The sequence below is a fragment of the Emys orbicularis genome, chromosome 3 (genome assembly GCF_028017835.1).
Source record: "Emys orbicularis isolate rEmyOrb1 chromosome 3, rEmyOrb1.hap1, whole genome shotgun sequence".
Taxonomy (NCBI): Eukaryota; Metazoa; Chordata; order Testudines; family Emydidae; genus Emys; species Emys orbicularis.
The window spans coordinates 136,945,667-136,961,552 of record NC_088685.1 but is presented as its reverse complement, the minus strand read 5'-3'; positions in this window follow the sequence as shown (position 1 = coordinate 136,961,552).

Genomic DNA, 15,886 nt, shown 5'->3' with positions numbered 1-15,886 from the left:
CTTTTTTTAACCATTCTTAAATCAATCTGATTTACTCTAGTCCTGTTGGACAGCTATGGAAAGTTTCACATCTTGTGGTCTGTGAGACGTGTTTCTTCTATACCCACATTCAGATCGAAATGTTCAGTCAGTCAGTTTTATCTGATTATAATATTTTGTGAAATGCCCTATATCAGGCAAAAAGTTATGCAGGTCTGTTACTGGCATTCCATGACCTCTCGTTGCACTTTGCACAGGAATCTTTTTCTAAGGCAATATGATACAATATACTCCTTTGTAACTGCACATTAGGAAATGCTACTGCTGCTTCTGGGTAAAAGATTTCTTTATTTCTAGAAAGTGTAAGAGATCTGCCAGGGATGTGACTTCAAATTAACAGACTTGTGAGTTCCTTTGTTTAATTAATAAGTGCTGGTTAATTTTTCACGTGATTAATGTTCAGAATCCTCTTTTTAATCTTCTCATGAAAACCTGTTTACTTTGCAATTCAAAGTCTCATGAATCTCTGTTCAGCAGAAACGTAAACGTTTTGATAAAACTGTTCTTAACAAGTTTGATTCATTTAATCAGCCTGACTAACTGCAGAATTTTAAATTCTTTAATCAGGAAGGATTTACTGTAAGTTGATGTTTTGTGTAATTTTATAAAGAACTATGGGGAAGACAGGACCCTGCCATCTAACCTGAATAAAGGGTACTCACCTCCACTTTATAGTTATCTGGTGTCCTACTGAGGTCTATGCCACAATGCACACATTTTGGCTCCCTGTGGGTCTTACAATACTGAGCAGACCCAATCCAGCCTGGGAAAGAATTTAAGCACCAGAAATGGAGGAAAGATTTAGCTTAAGACTTTATGATGAGCCTGACTGTTTCCTCTTACATGTACTGCCATCTCCCAGATGATTAACCTGATCTTCCAGAAAGAGCATTCTAGGCCTTTCCTTCCGACAAGCCCCTCAGTATCATGGCATTCTTGGGTGGACAGGGAAGGAAGTAGGCTCTCCCCAGAGTATCATACCCCCCTTGACCAGCCTGGGGGTCTTTACATTGTGCCATAATGAGCTCCTTCCTCCACTAAGTTTTCAAATGCTACTTAAACAATATTTCCAATTTCTACCAGCACAGGTTAAAAAAGGATTAAGCCCAAAACCTCAGCTTGGATCCATAGCATGACTGATTCTTCTCCCTCCTGTCTAACCTATCAAACTCCTAACTTGTAAATAAACACATGCATAATCCAAAGAAGCCTGTTTTTTTATTTCCAACCCAATTTTGCAGACCCAAGAGTTTAAGATAAGCATTGGATGTGAAGCTGGATGGCTGGGTGTTTAACTCAATGCAACCGCTAAACCTTCTGAGATTTACCCAGTGCTCTTTTTTGTTAATGGGCAATGCAAATCCATGCCAACTTCCCTGTTATGTTCTTCTGGACTGTCTTTCAATATTCCTGAGTAATATAACCAAAAACAGGCTTAAAGCTAACTTGCTCTGTCTTAAATATAGACTGTGCTCAGAACGCCAGAGCAACTGGAGTGTTTATGAATCTTTTGCACCAGCAGGTTCTGTCTTTGCTCATTGATCATTGTTCTTCCCTTCTCATGGTGTATGAACATTCAGTGTGTGCCCTCCCTCCTCACAGTAGTGTTCTGAAACCTCCTTAATTTCAATTGACGTGGGTTTTGCAAACCAAACTGGATGGGTTGATTAACCTGGGCTTGCAGCCCTTCAGGTTCCCTTGGGTTTTTAATTCCACACAATCCTGAAGCTAACTCTTGAGAAAATCACATGCTTCATACCAGATGAGCACATTTCCTTTTTTTTTTTTTTTTGCATGTTCAGACAGGCCCTACCCCATTGTCTATGAGGCCACAATCTCCTTTCACATAAGCAGTCCTGTGTGGAGAGGGAGGATGTCTGTGGCTCAGAACTTCCCCTTTGGCTCTTGTTATTGAGAATAGTCAGCTGACCCATTTCTCACATTTTGAGCCTTCAGGAATGCTGTCAAGTAGGTCCATAGGGCCCTCCAGTCCAGGAAGGAAGAGGTGCAAGTGGCCTTCCTGCCCCCTCATTCAGCAGGACACTGCTGCTTCCTTATGGGATCTCTCATTCAGAGCTGGATTAGAATGAACTGTATGGAGCTGTGGCAGGCTGGCAGAAGAAGCGCGTGTGTGTGTGTGTGACACACAGAGAGAGATCACTTGTGCATGACATTTCTGCTTCATGGGAGAGGTTGGAAAGAAAGCTATGCCAGTGCACAGGGCAGCTAACTGGTTGCCATGCATGGCACCTGAACTGGCCAAACTATGGGTCAGGAACACATGTGACTTGTAGATTATGGGTTATACCGAAGAGGGTGTGAGCAGCTCCATTGTTCAGATTCCTTCTCCATGTACTTTTTTCCCCACAGACTACAGTGAATCATGGGGAGTCAGTTTTCCCTCAGGAATAAACATGTTCCTTTTTTCCAACTTCAGCAGTGTTTTGGGGCTTACTTTAATTGGTGGGGAGGATCTACCTTAGATCCTTGCACAATAGCTAACAATCAGGACTTCAGTCAGTGCAACCAAAAAACCCCCCACAATAATCACTCCAACATCATACCCTGTCCAAGTACTTGTTTGAATACATGCCCCACTTATGCAGAAATGTATAGCTATAATGTAGGGTGGTTTAGGACATACCTGTTTCAGTCTCTGCTGTTTTTAATAAAGACCACATCTTTATGTGGCTGAATTGTTTTGTCCAAAAAATTTTTTTTTTAAAAGACTTCAAATGTTTTTGGATTGGCTATTGCACAAGTGCTATGATATAAGGTGGAAAAATTTGCCCTTCACTTATTAATAGACCGAATATCAGAATGGAGTTTACAGCCTAAACAGTTTCATGTAATGTGACTTCAGCTGGGCTTTTCTCTCCCAACCAAGACAAGGCTCAAGAGTATGGTAAATGTGCAAAAATAAATAAAATTTAAAAATAAAGAAATCAAATAGAAAGGAGAGCTCATTTCTTTCTTCTTGTTTTTCCCTATTCATCTTTCATTTAAATGGTCTGTTTTTTGGAATGGTTCACCATGCCTGCCTGAGTTGCCCTCCCATAGAAAGATAGGGGAACGGTCCTTAACGCCATAAGTGATACCACTAGATTGTCGACACTGACAAAATCTAATAACTTTCCTTTGCCCACTGAGTATGTGATAAGGTGAATGCTACAGCCACTGCTGGATGTGTTTCAGACTGGGGAGGAGGTGAGCCCACATCTTATCATGTTGCTGAAGGAAACAGCAAAGTGTTTGATCAGTGTTCAGGATACAGGCTAGTTCAAGTTGCTTTGAAAAAGCAATCGTCTTATCAAAAATTACTGAGTCCAAAGAGTAATCAGTTACATGCTGCTGGTTACTGCCTCAGAAAAGTAACAGATGACTGATTGCTTTTAAATTGCTTTTGCATTGCACGTTGAGACTGTCTCTCTACCGGAGGCTGTTGCATCACTAATCATGCTTTCAACAGGAACAGCAGGGCTGCTAAGAACAAAATGAAAGTAAGCCATGTTATTTTTCAGCCTGAGTAGTAATCAGGTTCTTGGTATCTGGATGGGAGACCTTCAAGGAAAACCCTAGGTGTTGCAGGAAGTGGTGTTGGTGACTCAGTAAATGTCACATTTCCCTCTGAGTCAGTACTGAAGCCGAGTCCCAGAAGATTTCAGGTGGAGGTGGTGCTGCCTTACATATGAAACGTAAAACCCCAGAGCTACTTGAGATTCTTCTACATTTCAACAAAATTTTCTTGACATTTGCTTTTGTTTTTCTTTAACCCAGGTCTATGTAAAATCAAAGGCCTGACCACTCGCAATTGTCTAAAATTCCCTGGCTCTTTTAGAAAATGTAAGTGTGTTAGCATTTGGGTGCTGGCTACATTTCTTTGTTAGTATTAAATATATATCTATTTTATTAAGCCATTACAGGCTGGCTGACCAACCCTTCCCTGGCTGGTTCAAACCAGTAAGGTTCTTTTCTATACTTGCTCTCCTAGCATTGCTGTGCACTGTTAAATGACTGCCATGCATAAACAGGCAGAGTGATTCACCCAATGGAACAGAAACAAGCAGCTTTTTGGAGGCTTGTTCCCCAGGGTTCTTGGAATGTGCTATTTATGACAAATAAAACATACCTGTCTTCAAAGGCAGATTAAGATTTATTGGGGCCCTGGGCACAAAGAACATTTGCCCCCCCACCCCCTGGGGGCCCAGGGGCACCAGGGAGGTGAGGAGGGTCATGGTCCCACCCTTTTAAAAGTGGGAGGGCCATACCTGCCCACTTTTTAACATGAGCATAATAGCCTTGGGCAGGGGTGGAGTGGCGGCGGCAAGGGTGTAGTTTTTGGGGGGAGCAGGGGCTGCATTGCCCCCCCCCCAAACTGCAAGCCTCGGGCCAGAGGCGACAGGAGGAGTGAGGTCGCACGTGGCTGCTCTCGGGCACAAAACCCAGGCGGCAGTGGGGGCAGACAGTCACCGAGGGACCAGGCAGGGGCAGCCTGGCAGCAGAAGCCAGGCGCAGGCACTGAATGAGCCTGGGTGGAGTGCGGCGGCCGCTGAGGCCAGGCCAGTAGTAGCGGGAACTGGGCTGGAGGAGCCCTCCCTGCCCAGCTCCTCGCTGCCTGTGACCTTCCCAGGGCTCCCCACCGCCTCCCAGGCTGGGGCAGGGCCTCCTCTCCCCGCAGAGCATGTCTGCAGACTTGTGCGTTAATCCGCCACTGCCTGTCTTCCACTGCCAGAGATCAAACCAGAAGCCCTGGCCATCATCTCAGCTCTATAGTGATTGGGTCTGGGATCCTTCTTACGTTAAGGCCACTTATTCGTCAGTCTCCCAAGCAGCCACTCATCTAGAGTTTTCTGCTTTCCTCTGTGAGTCTGATTGGCCTGCTCTCTGGCCATGCCTCATTCTCATCTCCTGTGCAGAGGGTGGGGAAGCTAAGCTGGAGTTACACCTCTGTTTACCAGTGCCCGGTTAGTCTCATCCCACGTGTGGCTGTTTTTCCCTGGCAGGTGAAGTTATCCTGAAGTACACTATGTGCTCTCTGTTCTCCTCTTGTGTATAAATCGATGGCAGGGAATGGATTAGTCATAGGATGCTGTGGTAAGAGCTATGGTTTAGGCACACCTTCTCCCTCAGTCCATAAGGCTGGCAGGGATGCAGTGTAGGCGGGGATGGGGATGGGAAAACCTGCAGAGGCCGGAGATCTGTGGGAAATGTGCCCCATCCCTCACATCCCCAGCCAGCAGCAGTTAGGGACTGCCTCTCTGCACTTGTCTTTTGCCTCCACCCCAGCAATAGCAACAAGACTGCCTTCCAGACATGCCCTTGGCTGCCCTGTCCATGGCAGTTCTGCATCCCATTGGATGGGAAGGGGGTATTGGTTAGCATTGCTTCAAGTACCATTAGCTTGGTCTCTCTTTGTGCAAGTCATACTGTTTCCAGAGGAGAACATGCTGCTTAGAGGAGCTGTTTCTTGGCATCTCCCATTGGCCAAGACCTTTTCTGTAGCAGTTACTGAGGGAGAGAGGAAGGAAATGTGGTCCATGTCCTTCTCTCCCCTCCATACAGTCTGTACCCTGTGTGACTGTGTCCCATATACATTATGTACCTGGTACTTCCTGTATCAGGGAGTCTCTACCCAACCAGGATGGAGGTCTGCCATAAAGGTGGACCAGCAAGCAAGTTCTGTCTGTAATAGAGTCTGTAATGGGCCCAGCACAAGCGGGGAACTGGGGTAGGAGGAGGATCTGGTTGATAAGGCCAGAATTTGGGAACAAAACTACAATCTCCTGGCTATGCCACAGACTCGTGTGTGTCTGCCTCAGTTCCCTGCTGTAAAATGGGGATAGTAATAGAGGGAGATAGCAGGATAAATTTTTAAACATCTATGATTCTTGCAGGCACTCTGGTGATGGGACCCATGGAAATATGTAGATAGACCAATCTGAGAAACAATGCCCTTATAAACACCCTCTCCTCCCCGGCAGTGTCTACTAGGGCACTTGGGGTATAAGCCTCCAGTTGAGAGGGCTTGCTGGAGTGCAGAGGAAAGGGTTTTTCTGGAAGCTGTTGCAGGGAACAGACTGGGTGTTTGTCTCTGGTTCATTTATATGGGGCTGCTGTAACCCTCAAGAAGGGAAAACTAATATTGGTTTGCTAACCATTTGCACTGATGGACTATGCTATGGTCTCTCCTTTTTGAATGCCATGACCCTGGAGACGAGGCAGTTCCTTAGTGGTTTTCTTACTATTCTTACACTTTTATGGAGAGGAACTGAGAAATCTTCTGAAGAATAAAAAATCACCTGAGAAGACACTTAAAATAAGAGTGGGGTTTTTATCCATATGCTTCTGATGACTTTAAGATTGGGCTACCTACCTATACAAAGCTTTATATGCATGTGACGTTTTGGGATTCTGTCACTACCTGCCCTGTAACTTGGGGGTCTTAATGCGGTGCTGCTATGGCTCAGAGCTCTGACACCAGTAGGAAGCCTGAAAGCATAAAGGTCTCACCCTGGATTCTACCAGCCTACCCCCTCCTTGCAGGGGGACCCCAACAGTCCCTTTCAGTACTGAGTCTCCTCAAAGTGCTCAACTACCAGACACTTGGACTTTCCCCTCTGGTCCGTACCCCCAAAGGCGTGAAACCTGCCCCCAGTTATTTGTACACTTGGGTACACACACTCTGCACAGTTTGCACAACAGAGACTTGCTTGGGGCTAAGATAAACAAAAAGTTTAATAGAAAAATCATAGATTCGAAAGTGAAAGGGTAAGGAGAAGCAAAAACCTACTACTCACACAGCAAAGAACCATATAGATGCAACCTCAGGCTTTACACTTCTGTTAGCTAAATTACCTTTTCTAAAACAAGTTACTTATTGCCTTTGCTCCGTTTCCCAGCATGCCTTCTGTCCAAGAGGGAATCTAGTGTTTCATGGACAGCGCTCTGCCTTGATGCTGGTCCTCAATTTCTAGATAGCCTTCACTTCAAATCCCTTTCCTTTTAACAGGGTTTGCAGGTTCCCCTCTCTCTCTGACTCTAGTGATTCATGGTGGGGAAAACTCCCTCCTTTCTTAGGCTACAGCTACACTGAAAATGCTGCAGTGGCTCAGCTGCACTGGTGCAGAAGCTGGGCTGCTGTAGTGTTTCAGGGTAGACACTCACTACAGTAAGGGGAGGGATTCTTCTGTTGCTATAGGTCAGGGATTGGCAACCTTTGGCACGCGGCTCGCCAGGGTAAGCACCCTTCCGAGCCAGGCCGGTTTGTTTACCTGCCGCATCCGCAGGTTCGGCCGATCGCGGCTTCCACTGGCCGCGGTTCACCGCTGCAGGCCAATGGGGGCTGCAGGAAGTGGTGTGGGCCGAGGGATGTGCTGGCTGCCGCTTCCTGCAGCCCCCATTGGCCTGGAGCGGCGAACCGTGGCCAGTGGGAGCCGCGATCGGCCGAACCTGCGGACACGACAAGTAAACAAACCGGCCTGGCCCGGAAGGGTGCTTACCCTGGCGAGCCGCGTGCCAAAGGTTGCCGATCCTGCTGTAGGTAATCCACCTTCCTGAGAGACAGTAGCTAGGCTGGTGAGTTAGCTCTGCATAGCTACATCTGAGGTGTAGCTATGCAGATGTAAGTTTTTTAGTGTAGTTTTCCAACTGGTAGTTTTCCAACAAGATTTCTTTTCAATGTTTCCCCATTAACGTTAATGGCCCATTACTTGTCTTTTCCGGGGTTGTACAATGCTAGGTGCTTGGAGCTAGTCTTGTCTGGCTGAGGAGGCAGCCCCTCCCTGCCTGGCTGACCTGTTGTGAGGTGAAGCTGAACATTGCAGCACAAATTATGAGCAGTTTTATATCTACACAAATACATAAATTTGTAACCAGAGTCTGTATACAGATCTCATAATGACCATCAAGTTCAGAACATTACAAGCGTTTATAGAAGATCTTACTTGACATATTTTTATATACAATAACATTGTATACAACCAGTTGATTCAATTGCTTATTTTTAAGATGTTCAGACTCCTTGTGCTCCCCTAGGGATGTCAGGCCCCTGATTGTCACAACCAATAGATATATCTGCTATACTAAACTTCTCAAATATTTCATTGGAATATTAGGGCAAAGGGTTGGTTCATGTCAGCTAAAAGGGGTGTGTGTGTGTTTTACGTTTGGATTTGTCTTGCCTTTGAAACATCTAAGGCCCTATGATTTTTGCAGGTTCTCTATTTAAATGGGCCCCAAAGGTTTATTATGAGCATGAGAATTCAGCCCAGCACATGCAGGCATAATTAGCTTTGAAAGGCAATTGACCTTAAAAGTTAGTTTCTGTTGAGAATCCCTCCTAAACTACTTTGGAGAGGAATCTGTGTCAGCTAGTCTCTGTGCCTTTTGGAATGGCTTCTTAGAGTCTACAGCATTACAATCTTGAAATTGTTATATTAGTAGGGTTACTCTTGTTCTGTTTTTAAGTGGTAATTACAACCATGGTCACAGGAAGGCGATAACAGAGTTTTCATGTCTAGTAGTTCTGTGAAAGACAGTAGCATACTGTGCTAGATTGACCTTTAGAGTGGACTCTGTTTTGGTTAGCTGGTCAATCCAGTTCTTTCTCATTGGTGAGGCTGTAAAGAGGGCAGAACAAAAATGTCCAGCTGGTCAAATGGCAAAAGTCTCTGAAAAGGTCAAAGTGGTACACAGCTCACTGCTGCCTGTGACAGAATGTGGGAGGGAGGATTAAAAACCTCATTCTCGGGCAGACGGTAGCAAGGTCAGAACACATGGTTCTGTTCCTGTGGCCGTGATTGTTGATGTGAGTGTAACCTAGCCTGATGACTGTCTGAAGAGTGGAATAGTACTGTCTGGACAGAAACACCACCACCACCCCATGCTGCTTGTTCGAGGTTTGGCACACTGTTAGTTTCCTGCTTTGTCAGATGGCTGTTGCACAGGATGATTCAGTGCAGTAGCCTTCTTACAGAGAAATGCAAAATAACCTCGCAGGGGCCAAATGAAGAGGGACAGGGGAACCATAATGGGATTGTACTTTACATTACAATACACGTTAAAAACATTCAGAATTGCTCTTTATGTATGTGTTCAGTGGGACACCTCCAGGGAGTTGCTGCAGGAAGTGGCAATGGGGATTTAGTAGGCAGCATTCTTCCTGCTGAGTCAATATTGAAACCAAACCCCAGTATGGCTGTTGGGTCCCTGTGCTGTTGGAAGTGTTCTCTTCTGCATCATGTACATCCTGACCACTGTGGCCATTAAAGATCCAAGGGCATTTTTTTTAAGAGTGTGGGAAATATTAGGGTGGGTAGCCTGGCCACGTTCCTACTTGGGTTCTGAATTCATCTTGCATGTTCATTTGGCAAAGTTATCTTTCACTTTGTCCCATAAACTGTGGTGAAGTTCTCCAGTGCAGTTAAATAGTTGCTGTTTCACCCCCAAAGTGACTGCTGCATTTCAGTAAACGATGACATGATCCTAGATGTATCTGAGTTTTTAGAACAAGTTGGGATCCTCCACCGTATAAGATGCCATTATTATGTGTATAGCCCCATTCAGAAGTATCATGTGATGTAGTTAAACTAGATGATTCAATAAGGGAAAATGACCACTCTAGCCAGAATGGAAATTCAAACTTCACATTTTTGTTTTCTTTTAACGGAGAGGCCAACTGCATATGAAATCACAATTCGTTTTAGCAGCAAACGCAGCTGCATTTGAAAGATTCAGTGACAGGATGTTGTGGTCCAGTTATGTTTGGAGTTGATGCAAAACTTGGAAAATAATAAACACCAGAGGAGGGTTATGACCGTTATTGCATGTGTGCTGTAATTCAGGAACTAACAGATGTCCAAGCTTCATGTCTAACCTGAAAGAGAGATGAGGGGAACTTGTTCAGCATTTGTGCACAGCTGCGCCCATCAGATGACTGTCAGCTGAATTTGCCACCTAACGGGCTCTGATTTATTATAGCAGGAACTCTGACCTTTATTTGGTCACAGAAATACCATATTGGAAATCTCTTTGAAAGCTGAGCAAAGGCTGACAGCAGTTGACGTACTTGTAACAAGAACAAGAATGCAATGATTATAGGTTGTTATGCACAACCCTCTGCTTTTGTAATTTTGCTGGCTTGTCATGGTAGATAGTTACAAACAGTAAGAAGTACACAAAGTACATTCTAAGGGGGATTGGATTGCTCAGGGCCTTGTTAATTGGATGCAAATATTTTTCAGTCATATTCACCCACGTTGCAACAGAATGCAACTCCTGTTAAATCCTGCTTACCCCATAGCCAGTGTAAATGTCCTCGATCCATATTTTGGCCACCAGAGAAACTAGTATTTTGTATGGAGAAAGGGACATAAAGGAACTCTGCTGTAAGTTTCAGCTGCATACTCGTGAGGTTTTGCAAGCCTAGTGAAGTTAATAAGATTTTGGAGCAAAATTATGTCCTGATACTCTGAAAAGCCTTTCAGTTTGTGTGAAATCACTGCATCCCATGGGTGCCAACTGCGAACGCAGATTTAATGCTAGGAACAATATTGCTACTTTTTCGAGATCATCCGTTCATGTTAGTGTCCTGCGTTCAAGTTTAACAACTCTCCTGTAGCACACCCTGAGCCATTGCTCTGAACCATTGTTGTATGTTCAGGCAAAAGGAAGACATTGTGCAGATCAAAAGAACCGTGTGACATGGAGGAATAAATCAGACAATGATCCTACTTATGAGGGACTTTGTTAGGTTATGCTGGATAATTGCCACTGTCGGCAAAGGACAGTACATTAAAATTTAAAAAAAATCAAAACTAGTTATCACCTCAATTGAAGTTCTGGTGTACACATCCTCATTGAGAAACAATAACGGTAAATAGGTATGGATAGTTTCATGATCTGAATATTATTACGGTATGTAATATATACATAAAATGGTAAATTGTCTGTTTCAAGTGCATGAAAACGTAGTTTGGCTGGGATTGATTGCTCACCACCACCACCTATCTGAGGCCACCTCAGGGCCGGCGCTTCCACTAGGCGACCCTAGGCGGTCGCCTAGGGCGGCAGGATTTGGGGGGCAGCATTTTGCTGTCCTCGGCGGAAATTCGGCGGCAGGGGGTCCTTCCACTCCGGGTCTTCGGCAGAAATTCGGCGGCGGGTCCTTCACTCACTCCGGAACCCACCGCCAAAGTGCCCCGAAGACGCGGAGCGGAAGGACCCCCGCCGCCGAATGCTCAGAGGAGGAGCGCTGCCGCCTAGGGCGGCAAAAACCCTGGCGCCGCTCCTGGGCCACCTTAAGCATTGAAGTTACTGGCCCAGTCTAGTTCAAATCAGTCATGACTCATGTATGACCAGCTGAAGACTGTTCAGGGACCTATGTGACGTGAACTGGTAGTTTGTCTGGTTTCTAGTGGATCAACATCTACATCCCACACCCACCAAATAGCTGGCAATCTCAGCTAATGCTAAGGAAACTGGACTACTTTCCCACCCTTAAGCCCTATCTGCTTAAGCGTTGGTTAAACTTTGTTGTGGTCAAACTGTATGTTAACATAGTTTTGCTGGTCAGTGTGCCTGGGATCAAATCATGTTATAACCTGGTTGTAACACAGACCTGGCTGGCCACAGGGATTTTTTAACATGGGTTATCCTCATCTATATTGGCTGGGCAAATCATGTCACAACGCAGTCTGGCCACAGCTCCATTTTAAAAAGTGTGCTTAATCATTATTGTTTAAGCACTGTAGATGGGGGCCAAAGAGATGATCCCTCCAATTTGCCTTGAGGCATTTTGATGAAGTGGGAAAAGAAAGCATATAGATTACAACCTGTGGTGTACTTGGAATTTAAGATTGTCCATTTAGAACTAAATTAACTTAATGGGGGAGAAATCATAATTTTTATAATTTTAAATTTAATAAAATGCATGTATTGCTTAGCTGAGTGCATATTCATAAATGGTTCGTTTCCATTGAGATCTGCAGGGTTATTTTCTTGGGCTAAGATAAAGGTCTGGTCTAGGGGTTAAAGCAGCAGGGATTTTGAGGAAGAGGGGAGCATGGTCAAGTGGCTAAAGCTCATGAGTGGAAGTTTGGAGGTGCAGGTTCTAATACTGGCACTACAACATGATTGCCTAGTAATTATGGGCAATTCTTGCGTTCTGTGCCTCCGTTTCCCCCATATGTTACTGTTAAAGGCTGAATGGGACCTTGAAGAGCAAAACTTTCAAGGGAGCCTCACTCTGACTTCCTTTAGCACCTCTGCAATTTTTCTGCAAAAATCCTAATTCCATTTAGGCTTTTGAATTTAATTCTAATATTAAAATTTTTGGACAGTGTCCCTGGATCGTGACCTCTTCCCACCCCTCCACCCAGCTTTCATTTAGATACTTTCCTCAAATTTCAATTGATCAATTTAATTACAAAAAACTGGAGAAGTTCTGCTAAGATGCTTAGTTAACAATAAGCATATTACATGATCTGTCATTTTCACATTATCCCTGTCCTTCCATATCCCCTCATCTACTCTTTATTTACTATCCTCCTTTGCTGTGTTATGGAAAGTGACCATATGTTCCCATTTTACTAGGGCAGTCCTGGTTTTTCAGAAGATGTCTTGATGCCCCTGGAATTTTCAGAACAGCCACAGTATTGTTGCATAAGTCAAAATGTATTTGTTTTTCAGTAACTGTTATGCTGAGCAGAATTTTCTCTGTTTACCAGGGATAGTCTAGTGGAAAGAGTGTTCTGTGTGATGAACACTATTTGGAGTCAGGAGAAAAAAACAACTGAGTGTAGACATCAATCAAAGCTGTTTGCTTGGTCACCATGCATATTCAAAAATCTTGTTCCGTGTTTCATGAAGACCTTATTCAGAACACTAAGTTACCGGGAAAAAATCCTCCACTTTGAGAAATACGCATGGGTCACTGTTGAGTCAGAAGCTGACATTAGCAACACTAGGACACTTTTTTTTTTTTTTTTTAATAAAAGTGTACTTTTGTCTTTGGTTTAAGTATTTTGCAATGCTAAAATCATCACAAAAGTTTCCTGTTCTTTTACTTTGAAAATATGGTCATCTCAGTCTTCTGCTTTATTTGAACTGTATTTTCCTGGGGGCAGGGACCTGTCCATTTTCCAAGTACGATGCATACCTACAGTGCTGTGTACATAATACTACATTGTTTTACCTGAGCTTACAAACGATGGCACATGTGAAGTTCTGAATACCGCACACTGCGGGTAAGCTTTGAAAATTCAGCTATAGACATTTTAATGAATTTTACGGTTGAATTTCACCTGGGTTTCTTTTCAGTGTAAAGCTGGCAATTATTGTATACTGAACCCAGTGTGCACTAGGGTGGCCTTAGGGAAAAGAACAGATTTTGCGGGATTGGGAAAATATAGGCACAGGCACCATGCAATCTCTGCTGTGTTATGAGCACAACAGTCCTGGGGAGGGGTCAGTCAAGTATGCTATTTCAAGCAAAATCGGAGATGAGGATGTCTTCTTAGCCACAGGAAGAGCCGATCTCTTAGTCAGAGCAGTTAATCATGCAAAATAAAAAGAAATATGTACAGTTAGTCCCAAATGTTGTCCTGTTTCCAACAGATTTTTTCCCCCCCTACTCTTAAATGACTTGCATATATTTTTGGTATCACTAATTCACAGCATGGCAGAGTCTGCACAGTGGCTTTATTATTGGAAATGTGGAGGCTCTCTAAGCTCATTAGACATACTCCTGTCACAAAGCTAACCTCCATATGCCCCTCAGAGAGAGAGAGAGAGAGAGAGAGAGAGATGCCTTCCTGACGTCAATAAAGAGCACACTGCCTAGGATAATATTACTGTGTACCTCAACCACCCACTCCCTCTAATTTACTAGAAACTAAGCAAGTTGTTTTGAAACCCATAGCTTCCAGCATGTTTGCACTCTTCTCCCTCAACCAAAAGGCTATTAATTGTCAGGGGCTTGAAAGCTACCTGATTCCTTGTTCAAAGGACCGAAACAGAGGGGATTTCCATGAGTAATAATTCCATCCATGCCTGTGCAGTGCACTGCAGGCTAGAGTAAATTGATCCAGCTGCTTGCAAGACTAGATGGAAAAGTGCCCAAGGGGGGGTAAGGGGAGCGGCAGGAACACATCAACAGATGGAGCTGGATTGTGTTGTCATCACGTGTTGCTCATCTGCTGAGCATGCTCCAGCTTGATTTCCACCATTAGCAGTTTGCTCTCAGCCTTCCTGTCTGTGCTGACTTGCAATATGAGGCAAATTGTCCAGCACATGTTGCAACGTCTTCTCTTCTAATAAAAAGGATAATTTTAGATTAGCCGGCGCTGCCTTGTTTTTTTTCCCTTCCCCCAAATGTCCTTGCAGTGATGACCCAAGTATTTTTGTGCCTCTACAGAAATCCTCCCAGGACAGTCTACAAAACGCTGTGAGGGCCTGGCTATCTTTACAAATAATCAAAATTGGCAGGATTAACCTGTAACCCGAGGCTATGAAAATACAAATTCCACTATCCAGATGGCAGAGTTCAAAGTTCCACTCACTTCCTGGCTGAGGTTGCACAAGTAAATTTTTATCCTTGTTAAAAAGAAATAAGTAGAAACATAGCAATAAAACGTGGGTTGCTTTGTATCTCTGGTTTTAATCAAACTTATTTTATTCCTCTGTGTTTTGCTATTAAATATATTTTGAGGCCTTTATAAAAATAATTTCTGTCACCTCTCTCTATATTTAAATCCTACATAGCTCCTTTGTTATCTTACTGGGATATTCATCTGATGGTAAATTTAAGTACAATCAAATGGTTAACTAGCACTGACTGGGAAGAACATAGCCACAGTAATGTAGAATATAAGCATTGCAACCAGTTTCTTTTTTTAAAATTAGCAATGCCATAGAAAAACAATATTGTATTTAAAGAGACAAATCACTGGGCTGAACAATCTGTTTCTCCAGGGGACTAGAAGGAACCCAGGGACTGCTAATGTGACATTGAGCTGGCTGTCAGTTCAAATCCAGCCAAGGTCAGCAGTGGCTAGAGGCTTTGACCATTTTGTGGCATATGAAATGAATTAGATGTCTCAGTCCAGTTCCTAGTAGAAAGATGCCCTCATCACAAAACAAACAAACCAAAAAAAAAAAAACCAAAAAACCCCCAAAACAATGGCAGCGCAAAAACAAAAACATAACAAAGCAAACCCAAACCAAGAAAACCACCCCACCAGCAGCTCAGCTACCTATCTGGTTGTGAAGCTGAGGCCATGAAGATTGAATTAACTCACTCCTAAATGTAGTCTCTCCAAGGCAGAATGGAGGCATAGTGGTGGTATATTTTAAGGGACTCTTATACTGGTGCGCTCTATGCTGTGCAGAATTAATAAAACGCAGTGTACTTCTTTCATAGAGCTCAAAGGATCTTCTGAAGGTGGGGAAGTATCATTTTACAGATGGGGAAACTGAGGGAGAGATGTGTAAAATAACTTGCCCAACATCCCACTAGTGCTAGAGGTGGGAATAGAACCCATGATCCACTCTCCATCCAGTATCCAATGCACTGGACCACAGACTCTAGGGTTGTCAAGCCAGCACTTTTCACAAACACTAAATTCACTGATTTCAGATGATACACATTTTAACAAAACAGTGTAACTAGGAATCTCAGCACAATGACATTACTGCACCTACAATACATCAGTGCTAATAAGTGTATCTGGGGGGATGGACAAAATATGTTAATCTAAAAGCAATTCTCTTTTTAGAGCACACAAACTCTTAATCATGAGCTAAGTGTTAATTGTGACAAAGAAGTCTGTAAAGTGTGAAGTTTAGATAA